General features: G+C 38.9%; 1 protein-coding gene across 4 annotated transcripts in view; it reads right to left on the bottom strand.

Moving 5' to 3' along the window:
- Nucleotides 1-16,388, bottom strand: part of rarg (retinoic acid receptor, gamma) — a 116,762-nt gene that overhangs the window by 42,445 nt on the left and 57,929 nt on the right. The window lies entirely within an intron of this gene.

Genomic DNA, 16,388 nt, shown 5'->3' with positions numbered 1-16,388 from the left:
CTAGTCTGCAGTGGCTGGAAAGCTAGTTATATTTGACATCCCTGATTTAATAGGCACTGAAGCATTAGTTTTAAGCAAGTAACACCATGGGATTTGCTTAGTCCTTCAGACGACGTATTTCTGAAGAGAATGTGAACAGGCTGTCTCCCCACACGCCCAGTGCAGAGTGAGAAAGAAAATACAGGTTTCCTGTTCTAAACAAATCCATATTGGTCTGGGACTACACTATCTCTTGTGCTTCTTCACTTGCCCTCTCACTGACTCTCAGTCTCTGTTCTCAATAAAAACATTACTTTTTTTGTCATTTGCATTTTATATACATAAAAATAGTCCCATGCAGGGTTTTATTTTCTGGGCCAGACTTGTGGAAAGGCCACAAGGGCCCACGACTAGGGCCACTTCTGCACTTTGGTGGGTAGGAGCAGGAGGCAGTTGGTGCAAGCTGGGGTGGGGGGGTTGAGGTGCAAATAGCAGGAGAGGTAAAGATACGAGTGGGTAATTACATTATTTCCTCTACCTGTTCCTTTTGTTCTTATGCACCTCGCTAATTAATCTGTAGTGGTGTAAATAGCAGAAACCTGTAGTCTTGAATCTGAGTATCAGAAACTAAAAATTAAAAGAGATACTGACAGCAAAAATTTTGCATGCTACTTATAATTTTGCCTTAAAAGTATTTGCCCAATGCTTTTACATTACCTATCTGATCCCCAATGTTCCTCTATGAGGGGGCTGCCATATTTGTGCAGCAGGAGTCCGTTAGTATTAAGGTGGCCACACATGTGGCAATTTTTGATCTTCGGTCGCACGAAAGATCGTTCCAAACGGCCACTAACGTTCATAACTGAAACGGCAGATATGGAGGTAGAAACAATAGGATTTCTACCTCCTTCTGCCAATTCAGCTCTGAAGGCAGATTTTGCTCAGGCGCCTTCTATGGCGCCCGATAAAAATCTTTTAACCCACCCGATCAGCGAGTCGACCGATATCAGTACCGTATGATATTATCGGTGCGTGTATGGCCAGCTTTAGAAACTGGCAGATTAAGAAGTGACAGTTAGGTTGACAAAACAGTCAGGTTTAGGAACTTCAAGTAACAATTACTAATAACAGCAGCCCCTTTTTTTAAATTTTTCAGCCAGTTATGAAGACCCTTTATGGGTTGAAATGCGTTAGCCTCATATATTCTTGTGTTAATTAAGTTTGTCATTTTTCAACTTTTATTATTTGAGTGTGGATTGTTGTTTTTGGATTGTTGGCTTACAGATAAGCAGGGGTCCATTATGTAGGGGGATTATCTGTGTGTCGATAATTTAAGAACCAGGAAGTTAGAAACATTGAGTCGTTTCAATTTCTCTTTTTTTCCTGTTTAGCTCAAAAAATAAACACAGATTTTTCTTCATTGAAAAACAATAGGCAAAAAGTAGGTTCAACACAAGCCTTATTCATTGTACCCATGTTGTTTCAGACACCTATACAATTCTTTCTTTTTGGTTACAGTGTCAATAAAATGTGTTGCAGTGGGTTTCACAGCATGAACAATGTATGTGAGGGAAATTCTGTGCCAGCTTGTCAAATATAACAGTAACAGAACATCCATGTGTAATAAATATGGAACTCTAATTAGGATTCCCTTTTTTTAAAAAAGAAAAGTAAAAAATATGATAATTACTGATTTTAAAAAAGCTAATTAATTAACTCAGGAGCACATTTACAACTCAGATGCTGTGAAGAAGCCAAATTATTGTGACACAAATCATACATTTAACTTTGCATTCTGCCTGTCCCAACATTCTACCTGTCCCATTATATAAAAACACAGGAAGTTTTGATGAAAACATATGGAGGAAGTATGGGCATTCGACATTTAATGATAATCATTGAAATAAGGGCAAATCAAGGGGCCGTCACTCCCCCTTTTCCCATGGCTTTGATTTTAATGCATATCAACAAAGAGTAATTTTTATTTAACTGCCACTTCCTCCATATGTTTTGCACATGCATATTCTGTGTTATGAACTGTAATGGTCTGGGAATGAAAGGACACTCCAGGGTTTTTTCTTCTTCATTTAACATTTGGTATATTTATCATGCTGTGTAAAAAGTAGAGTGAAGCATTACCTGTGATGTTGCCCAGGGCAACCAATCAGCAATTAGATGTCAACAGTTAGAAAACCAAAGCAAAGCATTTAATTGGCTGCTATGAGCAACATCACCGTAATGTTTTATTCCACTTTTTACACAGCATGAAAAATATACCCCAGTGTACCCAGATGAAATTAAACAGTTTGAGCACAGATATTTCCTTATACAGGTACTAAGCACAAGTCTACAAGAAAATGTAAAGTGTCTCTTCACATCCTGGTCCTAGGCTTTTGTCTCTACACTTTGTTATTATTAACATTTATTTATAAAGCGCCAACATATTCCGCAGCACTGTACAATAAGTGGGTTACATACATTGGACATACAGAGTAACATATAAAGCAATCAATAACAGATAAAAGAGGGCCCTGCCCAAAAGAGCTTACAATCTACAAGACATTTAATTATAGAGTAAACAAAAAATTTACAAAGTTCAGTGTAGGGATGCACCGAATCCACTATTTTGAGATTCAGCAAAATACCAATTTTTTTTTACTTCCGTGTTAACATGACCAAAAGTCACATGGTTTTAAGGATTCGATTTAGTTCGTCCAGGCAGTAAGATTCGGCCGAATCAGAATCCTGCTAAAAAAGGCCAAATCTTGGCCGAATCCCAAACCTAATCCTGGATTCGGTGCATTACTAGTTCAGTGTTTGTGGCTGACTAGTAGTGAGCTGGCTCTGGGACTGCTGCATTTGGCATAAGACCATGCCCTAAGTGCCTTATAGAAGTTTTTATGCTGACTGTACAATGCCACCACAGAGCAGAGCTGAGAAAACCCTGTCCATTAACAGATTGGGATGCACAGAGCAGAAGCACAGCAAGCATAAAAGTAACTACTAGCAGTGCTATGGTTGCCATCACATCAGGAACATGGTGGTGCCTATGTGCACAAATAGATGTTTCACCCCAATAAGTGCAGTCCACAAGCCCTATGCAAAACAGATACAGGATGAAAGAGAAGCCACTGGTGATTATGGGTACAGGTTGATGCGTGGGCATGGCCCAGAATGCCAAGGGCAAAGTTACATTTTTTTTTGGTATAGGGAAATATGTCGGGGGTAGCTTTATCTCCATATATTATTTATATTTTTTTTTAACAGACCTAGTGAGTTGCCGCCGCAGCCATGCCCATGTAATACCATGTTTTTGTGCTTATGGCACATAGAACATTTGGAGGACCAGTGAAGGCAAATTTTAGCCGAAAATGCAAATTTTTGTGTGTGGGGAATAAGATTTGCTTTAGTGTGCAAAGCATAATATGATCTTTCAACATCCTTGATATTCTCACCTAAAATCCTGTATGGCAGGCCAGGTTGGGAATCCAAATAGGCATTTCAAGTACACAGAGACCCAAATAGCCCCCCACAAGTCCACTAAATAGTGACTGTTTATTGCATCTTATTGTAGGCCCTGTGGTATTTTGCCAGATTGCCATTCTGGGCCTGCTGTATGGTGTTGTTCATTTGATCAAAATACCCTTCTCTTCTAATTCCCTTTTACTTTAATGGGAAAATATGCACAAGTGCAGTAACTCAAAGCATCCAATCAGACAAATGTTTTATTAGACCATTGTATAAATGCCCCACTGCCTGGAGAACTTGTCATGCAACTCACATACAGGAACCCAGCAGCTAGGCTCTGAGGAGCACCGCAATCAAAATGTCCCATGTGCCATTGCCCCTAAATCTAAAGAAAAAAAAGCCGTACGCTGGAATGCAAAGACGTTGCAGTTTATATTGGCCTGTAACAACTTCCTGTTAATGCAAAGCAAGTTCTTGGTCTCACTGACAGATTCACTAGATCTAAACTATGTATCTGTAATGCTTACTCCCTCTTTCCGATATAGTTTTGCACAGTTGAGTATCCTGTTGCTGGTCATATTCCATAGTAACATCACAACTTGTTATTCTATGGGTGGCTGGTTGTGCTGTGAGTAATGCATGTATGCGTTTTAAGTAACTTGCAGGTGCACTGAGTAAGTCCAGTGGTTGCATTTCCATCTGTCATTTATTTCAGTTAAATTGTATTGCTGGTGACTACCAGATTTAGCAGATTTTGTTCAGATTCCTAAAGAAGTGACTTTAGAAATGGCTATCATCAGGGGGTGCTTCTCTGCTGACTGAGAATATGTCCTGTGTGCCATAGATGTACAACCCTCACAGGTCTCTACTAGAGTATCTGTTTGATAACAAATGGACCACCATATGGGGTTACCCTGATGTGGCATGGTGGCTTAGAAACTCTATGATCATTAATTAAAAACCCCTATTTTTGAAAATGATGCACTTGTACAGAATACATTGTTATTTATTGGGCCTGGTATGGGTATGCGGTTATTGATGCTGTGCCAGATGTGATGGCATTAGAACACAAATGCAGTGAGAAAGGCATGTGATGCAGCTTGTGTGCAATTTGCTACTGCTTATTTGCATTCATATTGGGGCACTTGGCACAAGTTATGGCAAATGCAAAAAAAAATCCAGAGGGTAATTTCAGACTTCTGATCAGTTGCGGTTTGGGTTGCCAGCTTTTCTGGAAAAAAAACAGCCTTCCTATAATTTTATCTGTTTTCCCTATTAACAACATTGGCATCAAGCAGCATTTTTACTGTCCTTGCCAGTAAAATACCAGCCAGGTGGCACCCTAGTTGAGGTGCCTTTTGCTACATCATCTTTCCTCAAGAAGTCCTACTTTTATGTGATGGACTCTACAGAGCAACAAAGGTGTATCTTGCATTGCATAGCAATTTCATACATATTCTCCTAAGGGCTGTGACAGATGGGGAGATTTGTCACCGTGCAACAAATCTCCCTTTTCGCGGGCGACTAATCTCCCAGAAATGCCATCCCACCGGCTAGAATGTAAATCGCAGCTGCAATGGCATATGTGGCGCCATGATAATCGCGGAAGTTGCCTTGAGAGGAATCCCACTGGCGATTTACATTCTAGCCGGTGAGATGGCATTTCGGGAAGATTAGTTGCCCGCGACAAGGGAGATTTGTCGCGCGGCAACTAATTTCCCCATCTGTCACAGCCCTAAATGTGTTCAAAAATATCTCCGCTACAAATGTTGTTGTGCTGTAACTTTCCTTTTAAAAGGAAAGGCTCTCTAATAAGTGACTATGATATGAGCAAACCTGTTTGAAAATTACTTGTGGTCATCTGCAGAAGAACAGGTCTTGCATCACCCAATTCACTTTCTTCGAAAAAAAACCCCCCACAAATTACGAGAAAAAAATTACAAATATTTTTGCTGAAATAACTTTTGCCTGTGAGAACATGACATGGTTACTGCAAAAAGGTATGTGAGACAGAAGGCATTGTATCCATTTATGTACAGTGGTTATAGTTATCCCATAAAAGTCAAACTGTGGTAGATCAGCCAAGGAAGTCTGACCATACTAAATACCAAAGAGATATAACATCTGATGAAAAAAAAAGTCTTGATGTCTTGCATTTTTCATTTCAATATTCTCTGTTTGTATCTAATAGAAACATTGTAATTCAGCTTTCTAAATGAGAACCGCTTAACAGACTTAGAAAGATGTTGAATAGTTGGCGCCCAGACTGGAGTGAAACATTCATAGGAAAAGCTAAATATTATCTTTACTGTGTTACTGTATCAAAAATGATACTGCCATAGATCAAACATAGAAATACCTCCACTAGAAATAAGCAACTGTGACCACCAGTAGATGTTTACCAACAAGGACAGACTCAGTCCTAATCAAATCTGTTCAACTTCTAAATCAGATTCTTTTGGTGAAGCTGCTAAAAATGAGGCAATATACATAATCTATAAATAAATCTGGATATGTTTATCTTCAAGGTTGGCTACAGCCATAATATGCACTAAGCAGGCAGCAGGCCAGTTATTTGCTTTTTCAAATACATTTGCTTGGGTGTAAATGATAGGAATGAATGAGGAAAGTATCTGGAGGAATATTTTAAACTGACATCTAGAGGTCAGTAATCTGCTAGCTGTCATGTGGGTACTGGTAAGATCAAAGTAGGGCACTTACCTATGTGACACTGCAAATGTAGGTATGTTATAATACAAACAATAAAAATTACAGCTGCACTATGCACAACAAGAAATGTTGGATATAGTGTTAGAGTTGCACTATATCTCTCAATATTCTACTTTAGTTTAGTATAAGTATAGACGATGCATTGTTAGCATACCACCATGTGTATTCTTTCCAACATTTCCTGTTAAAGTGGTACATTTACTGAGGATAACTTGATGTTGGGTTGTGAAAAATCTTGACAGACCTCTGCAAATGTATTTTTTTTTTACATTTTCCTCTTTAAAGGGAAATACAGACAATGGACACACTGGGAGGCCCGTTTATAAACATTATGATTATAGTCATTTTTGAAACCACCATATTATTTAAAACCACGAATGTCAAGTCATTTATTAAAACAGCCTAATAATAAGCACAAATGAAAAAACCTGAAAAAAGATTTCGAATAGGAATAAGGAAACCTTGAAATCCTTGTATCTGTAAGAATTTCCATGCATTTTAGTCTTACAAAAGAAAAAAAAAACAAAGAAAACCACTAAAACCACCAATTAAATAAAGATTACTACAAGAGCTGTAGAGTTAAGGCGGCCATACACGGGCCGATTGTACCTGCCGATATCGGTCCCTTGGACTGATTCGGCAGCTTATCGGCCCCTGTAGGGGTAGGAACGAGGGGCATGCCCGACCGATATCTGGCCAATTTCAGGCAGGTTAAAAGATTAAAACCAATCGGGGACCGCATTGCCTCGTTGATGCGGTCCCCGAACTGATTGCCCCATTGCCGTCATAATAATTTGATCGTTTAGCCTACATTTTCCCTGATATCGCCCACCCATAGGTGGGGATATCGGAAGAAGATCCGCTAGCTTGGCGACCTCGCGTGTATGGGCACCTTTAGAGTCAGAGGCAATTTTGGGTACCTGGAGTCGGCAAAAATGTACCAAGTTAAATTGTAATGAAAAAAAAATACAATATGTTACAATGTCCTGTTTAACATATAATAGTCATAATAAAGTACTTCTCTGCTGCAAGAATAAAGCCCAGTGCATAGTTGTTTCACTGGTGTGAAGTCCAGCTGAGATATTATAACCTTATTGTTTTCATTTTTTTCAATTTGCCTAGGATGGTGAACATTAATGGAGCTCATTTATAAACACTGGGCACATATAAACCGGCCAAGTGCATACTTGGAAATAAAAGTAATAACTTGGTAACTTGGTTAAAGGTAATTCCTTGATAAGGGTTTAAAACAATAACATTCTACCAACCAGCCCAAAACAGACTTCATTAACTAAATATTCATTGGAGGATGTAAGTATATATACATAAGCAGCAAGGTAAAAATACATATGTGCGCAAAGGAAACTCAATAGTGGAATAATGCAAAAGGAATGTGAATATAAACAGCATATATTAACAAAAGATATAGGGCTGTCAACATAAAAAATATAAATAAACCTAAGGAAGTTATGCTGTTATGATAGTAATCATAACAGCATGTAATGTCCACAATAAGTTTAGTTATAAAGGAACTCTACATGAGCAGAAAATCCATTTCACCTTTGTTTTATTAAGATCTGCCAATCTGTCAGCACCTCCGGGTTTCTGTAAGCCTTTCTCATGAAAAAACATGAATAATTACATGAACTACAGTCCACAGGTTGCTTACTGGTGTCCTAATCGGTGAAATAACTAAAAGCAACATTTTAGGGCACACCCCCCACCCAAAGAGTTGTAGCAAACAGCTTTAGAAAGTGCAAATCAGTCATGACCCTATGGCCCTCCAAATTCCTGGTATATCAAACAGCCTTTGGGTCTGCCGTACCATTTATTATGTACCTGCTCACAATATCCTTATTCCTAAGGTCAGAAATATGCTGCCTAAATTCAGAAGAGGGCTGATAAACATATTTAACTCTAAAGAGTGTACATGGGACTATACATACCACAAATTTGTTTTAATATATAAGAATATACAAGTAATGTTCTGTTTAGGTGACTGCACGTGATGGACCTTTTCAACCACATTGAACACACTGGGAATGGTGAACTGGAAAAAAAATGAAGTTTTAAAAGATTTTAATGGCTTTCATACAGTTGCACCAAAAGTTGTGGTTCTCCTTCCACCAACTTTTATACAAAAGTAGGAAACAGTGAGCAATTTATTATTGCTTGTACACACTATTCTCTCTTGAGTCCTGGAAATCAACCAGAGAACCATTAGCCTAACCTGAATGATAAACACTTTAGCATTACTTGAAACAAGTCCCATTTACCAGAATATCATGACATTATAATACAATGCATATCAGTTGTTGGACAAGTGATTGGACAAGTTAGAATTATGTCCTTGTCCATCATGTTTCTACCCATACAACAATATCTGCAGATTAATGGCCATTATTATAACAGTAGTATTATGTGTCCAGATAATGACCTTCCAAATGGTAATCTGCCTACTGTCTTTGCATATAGTCTGTCTAACGACTTGATAACGAACTATACTTCCCATGGAACTACAAACTGGTCTACACCGATCATAACTGTGTAACAGACAATGAAAAATGAAGCTACTTGAGCTATGTTAGGATTCGCAGGTAAAGGCATTGAGTAAATTTTTATTTATGGTAATTTTAAATGACCCATATATGGTCACTCAAGTGCTAAGACAGCATCACTGCCTTTTACTACCTGGAAATTGCCATTCATAAAGTTCTCCTTTCATCAGTTGGTAAATGCCTACATCCTTCATAATGTACAGTGGGAACAGCTGTGTCAATGGCACAAGTCAACAGTTGTGGCTTCCTCCAATAAAGCCAATGGCACAGGGATGTGAGTTGTACAGAAAGAGCAACTATAAAAGGAACAAAGAAGTGAACATTAGCAGCTTCATTACAAAAAACATAACTTGCCTGGTATCCTCCAAATGCCAACAATTTGTTATCCAGAAAACAGAGAAAGTAAAATGAAGTAATACATTATCTAGGTCTCGGTGTTACATGTAGCTCACTCACACTATTTAATATATTGCTTTATTATTCATTATTTTAAAATGGATATAATTTGAAGCCATACATTAGTGGGGTGGAAGGCAATCTCTAATAAAACATAAGCCTGAGGTTCCCAGATGCTTACTTAAAGTGAAAATTGATGTGAGTGCTAGATATCTCTGGAGGCCTAGCCTGAGAAACAGTTAGGGCAAAACTGTGAATACATAGTAAGGACCATCAATTTGCCAAACAAGTGGATTTGACTACTAATGTGGTGGGGCAAACCAGGATGACCCAGTCATTTGAACTCTGGGAGATAATATTAATAACTTTGTGCAACTTCGGAAAGCGATGCAAAGGCCTTTCCAGCATTTCGGAGCAGTTAATTTCATTGCGGGCGACTAACACTCCGTGGGACATTAGCCTTAGTCAGTTTTAGATTGGGCAGGACCTCCTAAGGGCCCATTCCCAGTTGCCTAAAGTTTCCTCCTGCAGGCAATTTTGTGTGACTTTCAGAACGTCAAAGCGATGCATCAGCCTTTCCACCATGACTCCTATTGTTGCCAGTGGAAAGGCACTTTGGAACGGTTATTTGCCCGTGGTAGCAGTGATCTATCGCAGGCGACTAAATCGTTCCATGGGTCCTTAGCCTTAGGAGCGAGTTAGTCACCCGCCATAAATCTCACTGCATGAAAATTTTGATCAGTGCTATCTATTACAAAAACTGAATGTTTCATGCATTTTTCTGTAAGAACATGTGTTCTTTTGAAACACAGACAGTGTGCTGGTACTTTCTGTTGTTACATACAGTATATACAATTCCCTTTTTTTCCTTGTTAATGGCGCATTTAACATTTCTATGTATTACTACGGAATGTTCTAGGAAACTTGAGTTTGCCAGCGAATTCTGTATAAATATTAGAGTGGGTGAGCTTGAATGTAGAGATTGGTGGTCTGCCCATTACATCAGCATGTGAACTTTTACAGTGTCGGACACCTGTGCTGAGAAAAGGCCCAGACAGCCATAAATACAGGAAGTTCTGCTTTGTAAAAAGAGGCACTAAAGTAGCCTGAATTGGAGTCATAAAGATGTCTGATGTGGGAGGGAGGCTGTTAACCTCCAGGCTCCATTCTGCTGGTTTATAATGTGGGGGCAATAGCTGGGGGGAAGGGAGGCAGGAGGGAAATTCTATGAAGCCAAAAGGAAAATAGATGTTCTCTCTTGACCAAATGGAGAAAGGGAAGAAATTCTTCAGGTCAGATGTGAGGTTCAAGGGGAAATGGACAAGTCCAAGCAAGAGACAAAAAAAGGACAGGTCATAAAATCAGTGATCAAGGGGAATCTGCCATTCTGTTCAGGCACAGCATGTAGGGCCTGAGTAATAAAGGATGATGTCCACAGGGGATGAGAACTAGAATGAAATTGTTATTTCATGTGGTGTTTCGAAACACACAGATAGGTATACCATATATCTGTGGGTTTTGTTTTTTTTTAAATGTTTGTGCTGCTTTTCAGTCTGTTGGTTTGTCCCTGAGGAAGTCACATATAAATCTCATATTTTTAAAAAATCAGAAATATATTTTATTAACATGTAGGGTTGCACTCCCTTGTCTCCCAGGGGGTAGCTGGTACCTAACACAGACACAGGTTTAGTGGGTAGCACTCAAGGTGAGAGCATCAGCACAGTACTTTGAAGCCCTTTACCAATCCTATATTAGATTGTAATTCCTGGGTAATTCCAGGGTTCCCTGAGCTGGTTTTCCTCCTACAACAATAAACTGGATCTACAAGGTGGTATGAATTCTTAGAGTATAGGGTAAACTGCTTGCCTGTTAGTATATATATATATATATACGTATATAAATATGACCTTGGGCATACAAAAATCCTTTGTACAAATTAACTGCTAACTGGCTGTGCAAAAGGAGCATAAAATAAAGATTCTGCTTGACAACCTATCTGGCAACCCATCTGCCTGGTAACCCAGCAACCCAATGCTCCTTGCACCACCCCCCAATCCACCCAATACCTTGGTTATTCTTTCAACCACTAGGTACTAGGGACTCCTTGCTGTCTCTAATTTTGTGCCACCCCAGGCCTGGCCTTTGTGGTCTTTCCTCAAATCTGGGCTTGATTATTTGGCAGACTCTACAAATGCATCTTCAGCAAGAAAAATATACACAGGAGTACTCACCGGTGCTGTACACATGCAGTACCCCTCATTGGGCATCGCCTCTCACAATACTAGTCTCAAGCAAAAGTCTTTATTATTATAGTACAAGCATAATTGCTAACTGGCTGTGCAACATACCCTGCTCAGCTTGACACGTTTCGTGGCCCTTAGCCACTTCCTCAGAAGCACAAATGCATGCTCTACTCTCCAGCTTACTTTTAGGTGAACATAATGGCTCAATTTACAAAAAGCACATTTTTAGTCCATATTTACATAAAAGGGGAGTGCATATCCTGGCATAGCTGGTGGAGTTGGTGCTGTTTTGTCTCATGTTTGGCATATATATATTTTATATTCTGAATATGGGTTTTTTAGACTGTTTAGGGTGAGTCTCCATATTCCTATTTAACTCTTAATTCCTGCCTACAATTTTGACTAATATTTACAACAAGGTATTAAATGAATTCAAATCATATTTTTTGGTCACAAAGCTGATTCCCTAGTTTCATTTGGGTCCCCTGAGAAAAAAGTTTAAGAAACCCATTTATAGCGATGAAGGGTCATGAAGGGCAGAGAGTCATCTAGGGTGAAGGGCGTGCTCAGTGTTTATATAGCACAGTCTGACAGACAACTGGCGTGACTGATCCTGGACACGGAAGACTTCTGCATGCTTGTCACATACACATTGAACTTGTGTTGTTTTAAATAGTACAATGTACTCGGAATGTAGTTTTTACAGTTTCCTCATCCGTCAGCAGTAAGATATATGCTATTAGCAAAAAATAGATAATTAAAACTGGCTAAGGGAAATTAACTTGTAAACTAGTGGAAGTAAGAGATAAAGGTTGTGAGCTGGTCACAGACATTTGCATACACACCAGCATTTTATGGAACCAAACTAGCTCTTTTAGGCAAGCTTTTGTCTTTATTTAATTATTTCACCAGGCCTGTGAATTAATAAAGTGGCCATGGGGACAACTGAGATTTATGAAGAAGAGATTAGCAGATTTTTTTAAGTTTAAGCCTTCTTCTGTGGTGGAACTTTTGGCTTGCAGTGTAAACATGCTGTAACAGTCAGTTTGCTTTAGTTCCAGAATACACACCAAACGTTATCCTTATTGCCATTCAGATTAGACCCCTCCAGTTGAATGCTTTAAACTACAGTAAGATGCCTGGTACCACCCATGCTACCAGTATAAAGTTGCCCAACTTAAGACACAAACTTTAGTCCCACCATGGAATTCTATAAATTTCTACAGCCTTTGCCTTCATTGGTCATAGCCATGGGACCCCTCCATGGCTACTTCTCAGATTGTGGTTCACAGAAAATGGTTTATAATCACAAATATTATACCAAAGTTTAGGAATATAAACTGCAAGTGTGTTCATAGCTTCTCAGAGTGCTGTGAAAGAATTACATGGAAATGGAGTTCTATAGCTTCATGAGTTAGGTGTTCACATGGCAAGTAATCCTGAAACTGCTGGAAAATTTGCAAAATGCCAAAAAATTTACGAAATTCAGCTAGAATAGAAGAATAGCTATGACTTTTGAGGCGTGTGACTTTTTTGACGCAACCACCACTTTTTTTGACACCACCGCAACTCATTTGACGCAACCGCAACTTTACTTATCACTAGCACTCAGGCAACAAAATTTCAGGGGTATTATGACTGAAGGAGAAGAAACCATGCTAAAGTTATACCCAGGCCTGGACTTGTTATACCTGTAACAGAATAACAAGCAAATGAGCCAAAAGTGGTTGAAAATTTATATAATTTAAACCCAACCAGAATCTATCTCCTCAAGAAATAAAATACTCCTAACAGAAGAACACCTTTTCATTTACCCCTACCTCACATTTATACTTTGGATGTAGAGTTAGCCAGACAAAGGTTGCACATTGTGCATAAACACTCTTGCAGACAGCTCATCTTTTCCCACTGCTGGAAGTGATATGACTTCTGTTCCTGATAACTGCCTGAGTCAGATTGATAAAACAAACAAGCAATATTATTGCTGCATATTTGAACTTCGGCAAAACTGGCTAGCTCATACATTAAGTACAATAATGAGCAGCATACTATGACCCATAGTATACACTCTGTGATGCTGAAGAACCACTTTATCCACCTTTTTTTCCATTTTGCAGAGAAAAGCATAAAATCTATGAATGTACCACAAAATGGCAGCTTTTAGCTGCCCATTGCAGACAGACGGCCCATTAGGATAAGTGACATGTGAGGTGTGGAAGTTGAAGAGTTAAATGCAAGAGCATAAGTGCACACAAGCTCTTCTAAGATGACGTCTTTCTTAAAAACAAAAATCACCTGCTAGAATGAGGTAAGCAGGCAGCCTGAAGCAATTACAGCGTACAATGACTCGAGTCATTATTACTTGCAACACTTCTGGTTTAAAAAATAAGCCTTTAAACAGTATTTACTATTTATAACTAGGTGAACAGATAAGGTAATATGTTATCTAACATTTTAGATCTGGAAGTTCTAGAAACACCATTTTAGTGCATATAAATATATCTGCTCTCTCAGTCTGACAAGGTTACCATGTACTTTACTAAAAGTACATTTAGTAAAATAATTTACTACAACGTCCAGCATTCTTTAACATGTAATCAAGTTTTAAAGCATGCCAGAAATTGTTGTACAGCAACATCTGGGGACCAGGGCTGTATTACTGTATAGGCAACTTGGATAGCCAAGGATAGGTACAAAGTGAAGCTGAATAATCATGCAGAAGTAATGACTTATTGTATGAACTGCAGAATGCCCATAATGCCCATCTATGTTAAAGACATCCCTGGTGGTCTAACTCTTGCTTCCATTGCTAAATGATTGTATGAGTGCATATGGCAAACCAACGTTTCCATAATGGAAATAGGCATTGAAAATTAAGATGAAATGTGTCTTAAAAATGCAGTAGAACAGCGCTCTCATGGCTTATTTAGCTTCTCCATATCTCACCATAACTGGCCTTCACTGTTCCAGACTTCAAGAAGGAAAGCTGCCAAGAAAACCTTTATACACATATAGGAAAATACATCTGCAGATTCAGATTATAGCATGGCAGATCCATGGTGAGTACCAATGTCAGCCTGTGCCTGTATCACCAAGCAGCTGGTTGCTGATCAAAGGTATCTAAACCTCTTTAAGATCTAAACCTATTTCTAGAAGTGACACTGTTTGATGTTAGTGACTATACCCCATCTGCTTCCCTTTATGGCAGTAAGCGGTAACATGTGAGCCCAATCTTGTGTGCAACTGATGCAGTTGTTGCCAAAATAATGACAGGTGGAGAAAACAAATTTATTATGTTAGTGTTATCCTTATTTCCTTCCAAAATATTATTACATTTTGGGTACTTCTGGTACAAACAATCAGATAATCATGATATATATATATATATAGGCCACACAATGGAACATAACATGATTTGTGGGCAGGCATAAAAATGCTTTAAAATACCCTTTCTATAGACCAATATAGTAAACATTCTGACCAACTGGAGGCCCATGGGCAGGATGTGGCCATTCTTATATAGCCCCCAGTCTGCTCAATAGACTCCACTGTATGACATCATCATTTTTATGTTATCTGGCCCTCAAACATGTTGTATGAAAAAAAATCGTCCCACTACATGTAATACATTGGACAGTATTGCCTTAGAACATTTAGGATATTGTGGCATGTGTTATTTTATACACTGGTAGGTATACATTTTTAGGTCTGCCATTTCAATGTGCATTGGCATTTTCTCCGCTGGTGCTTATCCGCTGGCTGAGAAAATGTAATTTGTGACAGTAGCTTTAATACTTCTTGAATTTAAAGCTTCAAAAAATGTGACATGAGATGCAACTGCTGGTGGAATAGCAACATTTTTATAAATACAGAAATCTCATTTAAAGGGTGAACTGCCCCTTTATGTTATACTGCTTTATGCCTTTACACTCCATATATTATTCTGCACAAGACCATAAGAAATGTTGTTACACACTAAAAAGAAAAATATCTTGGTGCAATATCCATAGCTGCACTTGTTAGCATGTGTTGTCAAGCAGCCCAGATCCACCCATTATGGGATGGTGGAAAAATGGCGTCTGTGATTTTTTTTTTTTATGTGTGCTGGGTTTAGAGCCCAATTCTGATTAAATGCTCATTATGGTCTCTAAAGAGAACTTGGACGACAAAACAGAATCCTGAATATGTTTAAGATTGCTTCAATTTCCTGTGTTTTCACAAAAATGTATTCCTTGGAAGGGCTGGTGCTGGCAGATCAGTATGCAGTGGGGTCAGCTTTAGAACAGTAGGATATTTGGGGTAGGGGTTAGGCATATCTATTATTATTGCCTTAGGTAACCAGTCATGGGGTAGAAGTGAGGAGGTGCTGCTAAGTCCGTTCTGTTACTCCAACATATAGCATAGTCAAGTTATGCCCATGAATCCTCCCATCAAAACATGGGTCCGCCACTAAAAATAAAACATGCTCCAACCCCGCAACGCAGTTTGGCACCACAAGTTTATGGCACAACTGCTCTGCTCCATAGCCCAAACAGTTGGATTTCTGGGAACTGTGGTCATCCATGCTCTCAGGCCAGTCACTGATGCAATACATGGGCAGATGAGGATAATAAGTCTCACTGGATTTTATTACGTCAGGTCTCCATAAATGGACAGTAATAGCTGACTAGGCTGAAAAATACCTAATGAGGCAACACAATTTTAACATTTGGGTTTACAGGCCAATCAAACGTTAACTTTATCTTAGCCTGTAATTGACTAGAAGGTTCCTATCAATCTCCACGGGATCAAACCCTGACTGTCAGCTTGAACGTAGTGAATTTTGGACTTAGGCCCTTATTGAAAGGTGAATGTACTGTTCATGTTTATTACATTTCTACAGTTTGCAGCCCACCCCCCAACCCCAACTTATTTTTGGCAATCAGTGTCCCTTTAAAGACTGAGGCACATTTTCCAGAGTATATGAGGGGCAGCATCTACTTGGAAACCATAAACATGATGACTTATTCATCTA

The sequence above is a fragment of the Xenopus tropicalis genome, chromosome 2, assembly GCF_000004195.4.
Source record: "Xenopus tropicalis strain Nigerian chromosome 2, UCB_Xtro_10.0, whole genome shotgun sequence".
Taxonomy (NCBI): domain Eukaryota; kingdom Metazoa; phylum Chordata; class Amphibia; order Anura; family Pipidae; genus Xenopus; species Xenopus tropicalis.
This window is presented reverse-complemented; position numbering and strand designations above follow the sequence as displayed.